This window comes from Mus caroli, chromosome 5 (assembly GCF_900094665.2).
Source record: "Mus caroli chromosome 5, CAROLI_EIJ_v1.1, whole genome shotgun sequence".
NCBI lineage: Eukaryota > Metazoa > Chordata > Mammalia > Rodentia > Muridae > Mus > Mus caroli.
Genome location: NC_034574.1, coordinates 98,728,847 through 98,739,598, shown reverse-complemented (window position 1 = coordinate 98,739,598; position 10,752 = coordinate 98,728,847). Strand labels below are relative to the sequence as shown.

General features: G+C 45.9%; 1 long non-coding RNA gene across 2 annotated transcripts; it reads right to left on the bottom strand.

The window, feature by feature from the left end:
• Positions 1-290: 290 nt before the first annotated feature.
• Positions 291-5,377, bottom strand: LOC110295352. 2 transcript variants are annotated; one of them, XR_002378051.1, is made up of 5 exons: positions 5,261-5,377; positions 3,725-3,864; positions 1,762-1,862; positions 1,557-1,677; positions 291-541 (listed from the first exon to the last, which is right to left on the bottom strand). It is a non-coding gene; the product is annotated as an uncharacterized LOC110295352 (long non-coding RNA). The 2 variants fall into 2 exon arrangements; XR_003836737.1 differs by having other exon boundaries at positions 1,557-1,862.
• Positions 5,378-10,752: the final 5,375 nt, after the last annotated feature.

The following is a 10,752-nucleotide window of genomic DNA, read 5'->3' as shown; positions in this document are numbered from 1 at the left end:
GTCTCTCCAGACCCTTAGTGTTTGTCTTGCTTTCAATGCAACCCAACGCTCTCCTGAATGCCTGTTGCTTACAGGGCTTCCTGGTGATACACTACCCTGTACCACACAGGGCAAACTTCTCATGGTTTCTGTAACTGTGGCTTGAGGACTAGCATGCTAAGATGAAGGCTGGCCTAGTAGTTGTTACTTTTTTTTTTTTTTCTATCAACCTAAAAGCAAAGGAAGCAAGCATTTTCCCCAAAATGATTTATCCTAACAACAGCCCAAAGGGAGTCTCCTGGGACAGGTCGCTGGGTTCAGAAGTTTATTAAAACTATTCCGAATTCCTTCTGCTCTTTCCTTCAGTGATGACTTCATTTAAGCTGAACAGTAACAAAGAAACTTCTTCAAGAAAAAACAACATTGAGAGGAAAAGCTGGCTGGGACGATAGCACAGTCAACATCTCCAGTTGGAGTTAGAGCACACAAATGATGCCAGGCATTCTTCTCAAGCCGCTTCACAGGGGACAAGTGACTCACAGGAATCCAAGAGAGGGCAATTCTGAGGGAGAAACAATTATTTTTCAGAAATATCCAAATTTTCCACAAGTTCTTGTCATAAAAATTCATCTACCAACACTGGAAAATTCCAGCTACCAGCAACTTCAGTTGCATTATAGCATGAGGCATCCTCTGCCCGAGTTTCCATCACTCACCCAGACACATGACACACAGACTTGATCTAAATCCATAAACACATATGTTCTTCCATTCTCATCCGAATGTTACGTTAACATGAGATTTGCATCAGCACACGTACAAATGAATGTTTTCAAAGTCATTCTTGATGAGTTGCACTTTCTTTTTTTTTTTTTTTTTTGGAGACAGAGTCTCACTATGTAGGCTGTCCTGGGACTCATAATGTAGACCAGGCTAGCCTGAAATTCACAGAGATCCTCTTTCCTTTATTTCCCAAGTGCTGGTATTAAAGGCATGTGCCACCATAGCTGGGTCATTTTTATTTTGTCGTTTTAATTAAAATAAAAAGAATAGTTGATACAGGATTGCATGTAACCCAGGCTAGCCTTGAATTTGTTGATCCTCTTGCCTCCAACCTTCCAAGTGTTGGGATGACTAGTACCCACCATTATGCTTTGCTGGGATGGACCCAAGCCCTGTGCATACTAGACAAATATTCTACCAATTTAGCTAATATTCCTAGCCTAAAATGAATTGTTTATGTTTCTTTCAAAGTTTGCTTTTTCTAATCAAATTACCAGCCAGGAGAATGATTAATCCTATCAGTTACTTTGGTATAAACCAGTTGGTGTACTTCAGGTAAACTGAAAAAAGAAGAGGAAGGAAGCAGGCTTCTTTTTTATTTCTATTTTTCTCGGCTCCGGCACCACTTGCTCCAGCCCCGCTCGCTTCTGATGCCGTGATGGTAATAAATGAGACATTAGCACCAAGCACCGTGGTGCGTGCCTGTCATCCCTGCACTTAGGAGATAAGGGGCAGGATTACAAGTTCCTGGCCAGCCTGTGCTACATACCCACGCTGAAGCAGCACAGGCTTACCTCAAAACACGAGGCTCAGCAGTTAGGGGCCCTCGCTGCTCTTCCGGACGACCTGAATTTGGTTCTCAGAACTGGGCAGCTCACAACTACCTGGAACTGCATCTCTAGAGGACCTGATGGCCTGTGTGGGTGCGCACACATAAATAAAAATAAAAATAGCCACAACATAACATAAAACAGAACAGTAAATGAGATAGACCGTCACCTGATGAGGCTGTTAGGTAAGCGGAAACAGCAGTGTGAGGTAAGCGGAAATGACGCTGTGAGGTAAGCGGAAATGACGCTATGAGGTAAGCGGAAACGACCCTGTGAGGTAGACAGAAACGATGCTGTGAGGTAAAAATGACGCTGTGAGGTAAATGGAAATGACTCTGTGAAGTAAGCAGAAACAACACTGTGAGGTAAGCAGAAATGACGCTCTGATGTAAGCGGAAACGACACTGTGGGGGTAAGTAGAAACTTTACTGAGGCTCCCCAACGTGGCTCTTCTTGTTATGCTGTGTTGACTGCATTGCACATCCGTAGCCGCTAAGAAGGGGAACCTGTGTTGATAACATCTAATTAAGAATGCTGGTCCAGGCTGGAAGAACAAATATCAATGTTGGACTGCGAAAATGGGAGAACCAACCCCGCGGAGTTTGTCACCCGACCTCTACAGAGGCGCTGTGGCACGTGCTGCCAGAATCCCTAGGAAAATAATAGACAAAATTATAAAGAATATCCACCTCAGGAAAAACAGAAGCACATCAGATATCGACCAGTGAGATGGCTCTGCCGGCAAGGGGACTTTCCGCCAATAACACAACCTTCCAAAAAGATAACAAAAGGTAGAGTAATTAAGGACAAAACTTCATATTTTGAGTTTAGAAATAAACTCTGGGAAGATGCCCCAGTCAGTAAAGTGCTTGATGCAAGGTGTGAGAACCGGCTTCTGATTCCAGTACCTAGGTCCAAAGCCAGGCGTGCAGTACGGGCTGTAACCCAGCACTGAGGACATGGACACAGGTCACTAGGACCTGCTGGCCATTTAGTCTAGCTGAATTGGTTCTGAAAGAGAGCTGCTTGAAAAAGTCTAAGGTGGCAATTGAGGAACATACCCAGTGCCAACCTCTAATTAAACACACACACCCCAAATACTAAAACTTTAAATTTAAACAGAAAGAAAGAAAGGAAGAGAAAGAAGGAAAATAACTTTTTAAAGATCTATTCTGCATCAGTACTGTACAATTTGTCTCAAAGGGTTTTCATTTTAAAATTAACTAGCCAAGTAGTTCTGTTTTGGAGGCAGGGTCCCCAGGCTGTCCTTGAACTCCATATATAGTGGAAGGTGGCCTTGAACTTCTGATCCTCCTGCCTTTGTTTTACAAGAGCTGGGATTACAGGCTTGTGCTCCCTCACGCAGGACTTCAGGCGTGGTGGGCAAGCACTTTACCAAAGTGTTGCTCCCTCAGCTCCTCAAAGGGTTTTCCTTAAGCAGCACAGACGTTCCTCTCTGCTCTGCAAAACAGAGCGTGTTTTGAACGTGCTCATTTGAGTGCTTTCTCATGCCTGGAATTTCTTTCCTTTACTATTATTAAGTGTGGCTCGTTAAGCCAGCACTCTGGAGAGGGAGGTGCTGTGCAAAGCTGACATTGTCCTCTGACCTCAGCAGACAGGTGGCTGTAAGCTCCAACTTGACACAAACAGTGCAGTGCCAGCCAGGGACAAGGTCCTTAAAGACTCAACACCGTCACCCTTTACAGCGTCTTTTGGCTCCAGCTCTAAAAGACCTTCACATTTCTGCTTCTACCAGGAAATACCAGAGGGAATAAAGTCGTTGGTGAACTTGATGGTTTATATAGCTGCCCAGGCACAGCAAGGCATGTGACCTAGGGGCCTTCACTGTGGCTGATAGACTGTCTGGGCAGGAAAGTCAGCTTGCTTCTTTTGAGGTGGTGTCTCATGTAGCTCAGGTTTGCCTCAAGCTCATTATGTAGCCCAGGATGACCTTGAACTTCTGATTCTCCTCCATGACTGAGTTCTGGGATCACGGCTATAGTACCTGGTTAACGTGGTGCTGGGGATCACCCAGGGCTTTCTGCATTGTTAGGCAATGCTCTACCACCTGAGCCACAGTTCCAGCCCGTGTATTGGCTATCGCATGCCCTGTAGAGAGAGGCCTTGCTTACCCATTCCCAACGTGCAGGCAATGATAGTTTTCCAGCCATCTGTGTGAAGTTGTCCTGAAATAAGATGAGACCTTCTTTGGGTCTCATTTTTAACAGAAAAAGCATTCCCAAAGTTACAAGGTGACTCACAGTGAAGTGTTCTGGAAAGACATTTTCAAATTAATATTAATGCATTCAGTCATTTAGCATATTCATAAGCCAGTTTCCTTTATAAACAATGAAGAAAAATCACTGAATACAAAACCAGATAGCTCTACTTGCATGCAGTTTACAGTTTCTTAGCCAAGGATAAAAATATGTAGGAAAGTAAGAAAGTGTACATGCCTGTATGCATGTGGTTGCATGTGTCAAAGGAGTGAACAACTTTGGTCCATGAGTTTTGAATGACATTGTAGCATAACGTTGTCATTTATAGAAGTTATACTCTAGAACCACAAAATCCACTTAGAAAAAAATTCCCAAGTGTTTTAAGAAAGTTTACAAATTTGTGTTGTAATACTTGTCCGTTGCTGTCCTGGGTCACAGGTGTGGGTTGACCTCTGCAAAGAGATAACTTTTCAAAGTGAGGCCTTCTAACAGTAGTTGTGAAAGGTACATACATGCAAACAAAGACCTAGTCTAATTTCCAAAAGATTCCATGGACCCTAATTGGCCCAGAGCATTGTGAGAAATGTCAGTGCTTTGAACAGAGGACCAGAGAAGAGAAAGCTTCTTTGAGAAAATGCTTTCTTTCTTATTGGAGACAGAGTTTCATGGAGACCAGGCCAAGCTATATAATAAAGGATGGTCTGAGACTCCTCCTCCTCTTCTTCCTCCTCTTACCCCAACCCCCACCCTTCTCCTGAGAATCAGGCCAACTTGATGAAATGATATTCAAACAACTCGAAGGGAGCTGACAAGGACGGATGTCTTGAAACCTAACCCACTTCCTTGCTCTGTTGGAAAGTGGGGCCTCTAATGAAGTACTTAGGGCTAAATATGGTGATAAGGAAAGAGGATTCCCTTGGCCTGTGGGAATTAGTACTTAAAAGAAAAACCATGGGGGCTGGAAAGACGATTCAGGCCTTAGGAACACTTGCTGTTCTTGCAGAGGAACCAGGTTCAATTCCCAGCACCTACATGAGGGCTCACAACCACCTGTAACTCCAGCTCCAGGGGTTTTGAAAACCTTCTTCTGGCAGGCACGTGTGTGATATGCAAACAAAATATCCATGTGATAAAACAAACATTTAAAAAAGAAAAGAAAGACAACCTTATAGCAGTCTTTTACACACTCACTCCAAAGCGCACAGTTAGGAAAAGATACAAGACGGCTGACTACAGGCCAGACCAGGCCAGGCCAGACCAGGCTAGGCCAGGCCAGACCAGGACAGGCCAGACCAGACCAGGCCAGGCCAGGCCAGACCAGGCCAGACTAGGTTAGGCCAGGCCAGGCCCGACCAGGCCAGGCCAGGCCAGACCAGGCCAGACCAGGCCAGACCAGGCTAGGCCAGGCCAGCAGCCCTTGGCAGAAATCAAACTTGCCAGAACACTGACCTCATACTTCTCAGCTTCCAGGATACTGAGAAAATAAATTCCTGTAGTTTAGGTCACCTAGGCTGACTAAGAAAGAAGCCATGCAGATATCCAGGAGAGTTCCCAAGAGGAGACTAGCTAGTGACAAGGCCCCGGAGCACAGACAGGCTGGACAGGGACACAGCAGTGTATTGAGAAAGGAGGGTGGGAGAGGTCAGGGGTCAGTAGGTCAGTGGGCCAGTTAAGGACTTTGCCTTTTACACTGGCTTCAAAGGAAGGTTTGTAGAGCCTTTTGCAAGGTGAGGTGACATGTTTTCAAATGACGCGCACTTCTGCAATATTTGACTTTTGTGTAACTATGAACATGTGTTGCTCTTATAATCAGGAAAAAAGTCATCCGAACCCCAGGGCACCTACATGAGAACACGCTAACAGGCGAAGCTATGGACGTCAGTGCCAACATGTGGGTGTGAGGGGGGAAGTGCGGGAGGGAGGAAGGAAAGAGTGCAGAGAAACTGAACCTGATAGGAATTGAGTCCTGGCAGCTCACCACCCTTGCAGTCTGTGAACACAGGTCCATGGTCCTTCCCTCTGGCTCTGTCTTCCTCGCTGGTCGCTAAACTCCTTAGGCTTTGTTGTGACGAGAGACCCGTTCCACGCAGACAAAGGGGCCCAGAGGGTCTGTGGCACTTTGTGTCTGCCAAAGGAGAGGAGGCAAGGACAGAAAGTGGGCAAGGAATGAGAGCAAAACATGGTCTGAACTGGGGACTGTGTGTGTGTGTGTGAACATATCTGTGTGTGTGTATGCATGCATGTGTGTGTGTGCATGTATCTGTGTATGCATGTGTGTGCATGCACATTTGTGCGTGCGTGTATCTGTGTGTATGAGCATATCTGTTTGTGTGTATGCGTGCATGTGTGTGTGTGTGCATCTGTGTGTATATGTGCATGTGTATGTACATGTGCTTGCCACAATTCATGTGTGGAGGTCATATTATAACTTATGTGAGTCCAAGAGATTGAACTCAGGCCGCTAGGCTTGGCAACATGTGCCTTTACCCGCTGAGCCATCTTGCTGGCGGACCTTCCTGGTTTCTATGGAGGAGGTTAATAAACATTTCTTAAAGACACGAAGGAGGAGCTAGAGGAATGACTGGGTTGGTAAAGTGTCTGCCTGGCAAACATAAGGGCCTGAGCTCGCACCACTCTAGCTCCTACTTAGCTCCAGTTCTTACAAGATCTGGCGCGTGCATTTGTGTGACCTCAGTGCTAGCGAGGTGGAGTGCAGGTGCATCCTCGGGGTGTCCTGGGCAGCTAGCATAGCTGAATCAGCAAGATTGAGGGAAGAGGAAAGGTGCTGTCTCAGAAAATTAAGGTTTGAGACTGGCTGGCAAAATGGCTCAACGGGTACAGGTGCCTCCCTCCAAGCCCGAAGACCCAGAGGTCAGGCTCTGGGACCCACATCGGGGAAGGAGAAGAGCTGAAAGTTGTCTTTGATCTCCACACATGCTCTGTTATACATGTACACACACACACACACACACACACACACACACACACACAAGAAAAATGTAATGTTAAGCAGTTGAGGAGCCTGTGAGATCCTCAGTTCACAGTAACTACTGAAGGCTCACAGTGGGCAAAGCAAAGTTGGGCTCTAACCTAGAATGGCCTGTGCTCTGATTCATGCAGAGAACCCACCCTGTGAGCCCCATCAAATGCCCCTCCCCCTTCCTAAGTACAGGGGTAGGAGGACAGTCTGACAGTCATGTAGCCTGTACTGTCCCTTGCATTTCTTTTTTCAACAAATTCAGTGTGGGGGCTCATCTCTCTGTTTTGCATCCTGCTTGAAGAGTATCAGAGGCAAGACCTTGCAGGCAAGCTTGGCTGTCAGTAATTGTCTTCCCTAAACTTCTAGTTTGGGTTGGGGCTTAGCTTAGCAGAGGTCGGCTGTGGGCGAATGCCTAGACTAGCAAGCAGGGGTCTAGTCTTTTCTGTTCATTCTTCCAGAATTTAAATTAGCTTGAGGCACTGTTAGAAATGAACTCTCATATTCATTTCTTACAACAGCAACTGAGGACGACACCCAAGGTTGCCATCTGGCCTCCACATGCACATACATGCACCCATGAACTCACATGTACATGCGTACACACACACACACCCCTGATACATCAGCCCTAGGAATCGTTCTTTGCAGTTATTCCTTAGAAGTGTGTTTTGGGGCCTTTGGCCAGATGGACCACTGGGCCTGACCCAAGTTTGGAGTACTAATTATAAATAATCATAACCAACTAAAGAGGGTTCTTAACATTTCAGTGTGTGACAGCCCCACTGTGCTAAGCAACATAAACAAACCGATAAGGGTGAAGCACTTGTCCGTGTGAGCAAGGCTGGGTCAGGCCTTCCTGCCTAGGGTGCATTCCCTCTCCTAGTCCAGTCTGTTCCAGTCGCCCCGTCCCTCCAGGTTTATGTTTGCTAATAGATACGAATCGTATCTCAAAACATGCTTAAAAGCTGCTTGCTTATCTTAAGCACTGGCTGTATATCGCTCTGAGGGGGGTTTTCATGCTAATGCATTTTTATCTTCCCGATATGCTATGAGGCCTTTAGCACCATCAGGTTCGTTTTACAGGCAATGAAGCAAAACTCACCTTGTTGAGTGATGCTTTTCTAGGAGGCAGTTGCAGTAACCTAACCCTGACCACCATGCCTGTGGCTTCTCAGACCACCTGTGGCAGGTGGTTATACTGTTGGGAAGAGGCCACTTATTCACAAGGAATAAAGTCTGAAGCCAAGAATATTAATTTAGGATTGCAGCCACTTCAAACTCAGTAGGAGCGGGGGCACCTTAGTCCTCTGTGATCTGTGGACGGAGCACACAGTGTCTGCCATGCTTGTCACTCAGGCTGCTGGGAGAATCCCTGAAATGCAATGCCACCCAGGGGATGCGTCACTGGCTAATTTTATTCTGCAAATGGCAGAATAAGTGTTTACAACATTTGAATACATTCCCGCCCCTTTCCCAGCTTCCTTGGAGTTCCTTCCTCGGGTCTTGGCCACTGTTGACTCTAATTTTAGTTGTGGCAAGTGGGGGAAATCTCCTGGTAATAGTGACTATATGTGAGCTGTGCTGTGTTGTCTTCTCACAGTTTCTCTCACTTTCATAAGGAGGTCAAAAATAGCATACAGATCACATACTACACACACTTGCACACACAACACACACATGTACACACTCCACACACTCATACACACACCTCACACCACACACATACACACATACCATGCACACTCATACACACACCATACACACTCATACACACATACCTACACACACCACACACATACTCACATACACACTATACACACATACCACACACATACATATGTACTACACATACACATAGCACACACATATGCACACATACCACACATACATATACACACACATATACCACACACATACACACACATACTCACACACACCATGCATACACATATACACATCACACACAGATACTAACACAGATTCCACCCACACACTCATACATACACTCTCTTACATACATACCACATGCACACACAGAGACACTAACACATACACACACAGATTCTACCCCTCCACACTACCCCCACATCTTCATATACACACACACTCACAGAGATACCACACACATATATATTTTCACACATACATACACACACACCACACAATACTCTCACATACACCACACACACAGATTCTACCCCTCCACACCACCCCCACACCCTCATATACACACACACTCACACACTCACATACAGAGACACCACACATACTCTCACACATAGACACACACACACACACACACACACACACACACCCCTCCTGGAGGCTCTGAGATTCACATCTGTCAGGAGCACATTCATCAGCAGGACTGAGAACTTCCTTCATCTGTTCTAAGCAGTTCATCCACAGGAGCCCGGCCCCTTCCTCTGCAGACCACACATGTCTGCCTTCTGCCGTGTCCCAGATGGCAACTATGGTGACTGCCCAGAAGAAAAGAAAGCAATGCAGTAAGAATAAAGGTCAGAACAGAGTAGCTGCCTGGCACTGCCCGGGCTGTGACAGCCTGGGAATCCGCCCTGAAATGCCATGCCTCAGAGAAAAGCCACATCTGCCCCAAGGGCCTTTCGAATGATCCAGCACTTGCCTGCTCCCACCTCTCTGGATCTCCTGAATGCCACCCTGCACCACGCTGACTCTCACTGAATAGTTCCGACAGAGTGCCCTCATTTCTGAGTAAGCACGGCACGCCTTTAGCATTTAACGAGGGAACATGACTGCGTACCTTAGGTGGGTTGCCCTTTCCTAACAAGTACCGCAAGGACAGATGTGGAGACAAACTAAAAACATCTGACGCTAAAACTTGGGGGATCCTAGCTCAGGGCATATTTATGTAACCGGATGTTCACGCTGACTTCAGACTTGCTGACAGACAGAACTCACTCTGGTTACTGCTCTGCAGTTTGGAGCAAGGAGTACCGGTAAAGTATGGTGTCCTATGCAGATTGCCTAACCTCAGTTTCCCCAACTGGAAGATAGGCACAGTTCCTGTTGTGCAGCTCTCTACTCAAATGAAGCAAGAAATGTTTACTCTGAGGCAAATGGGAGTGTTTCTGTGACTCAGGCACATGGATTCAGCTTGCCCAAGTAGCACAGCTCTGGCTTGCCCTGAATAACGCTTCTCAGGGTGAAGTGGTTTCATGAGCCTTAGTCATAAATCAGAAAGTCCTAAGTCAAGATATTTACCATATACTTCAGCAGGAGCATCAGATAGATGAGTTATAGCAAACAGGGTTTTAATCTTCAAGATTTTACTATTGTGTGTGTAGTATAGAGTGTGGTATATGCACATGTATGTGCACATGCCCCTGTACCTGTGGAGGCCAAAGACAGACACGATTGCGTGTCCTGTTCCATCATTCTCTGCCTTATTTCTGTAAGACAGTGTGTCTTACTGAGTCTGAGGCTAGGCTCAGGTCAGCAAGTCCCATAATCCTCCTGTCTCTGGCCCCAGTGTGGAGGACTGCAGGGATGTGTGTGAACATACTCAACTTTGTACACGGCTTCTGGAGACTTAAACTTAAGTCATTTTGTCTGTGTAATAAACACTCTTGCCTATGGAGTCATCTTTCCACCCTGTTACGGAAATTTTAGATGCCATCTGACATCTTTAACTTTTGGGTTGGTGGAAGACAGAGATCTACTAAGAATACATTCTAAAAGTTTTAATAGAATGCTAGGTCAGACACAGAAGTGGAGAAAACGTGGCTATTAAAACTAAAGACAGTGGCCAGGCTGTGGTGGCGCATTCGTTTAACCCCAGATCTCTGGGGGCAGAGGTAGGCAGATAAATCTCTGAGTTCTAGGCCACGTCAAGATATTTACCATATACTTGACTAGTCTTTATATCTTACTCAGTAGACCAGACTATATTTACCATATACTTGACTAGATATTTACCATA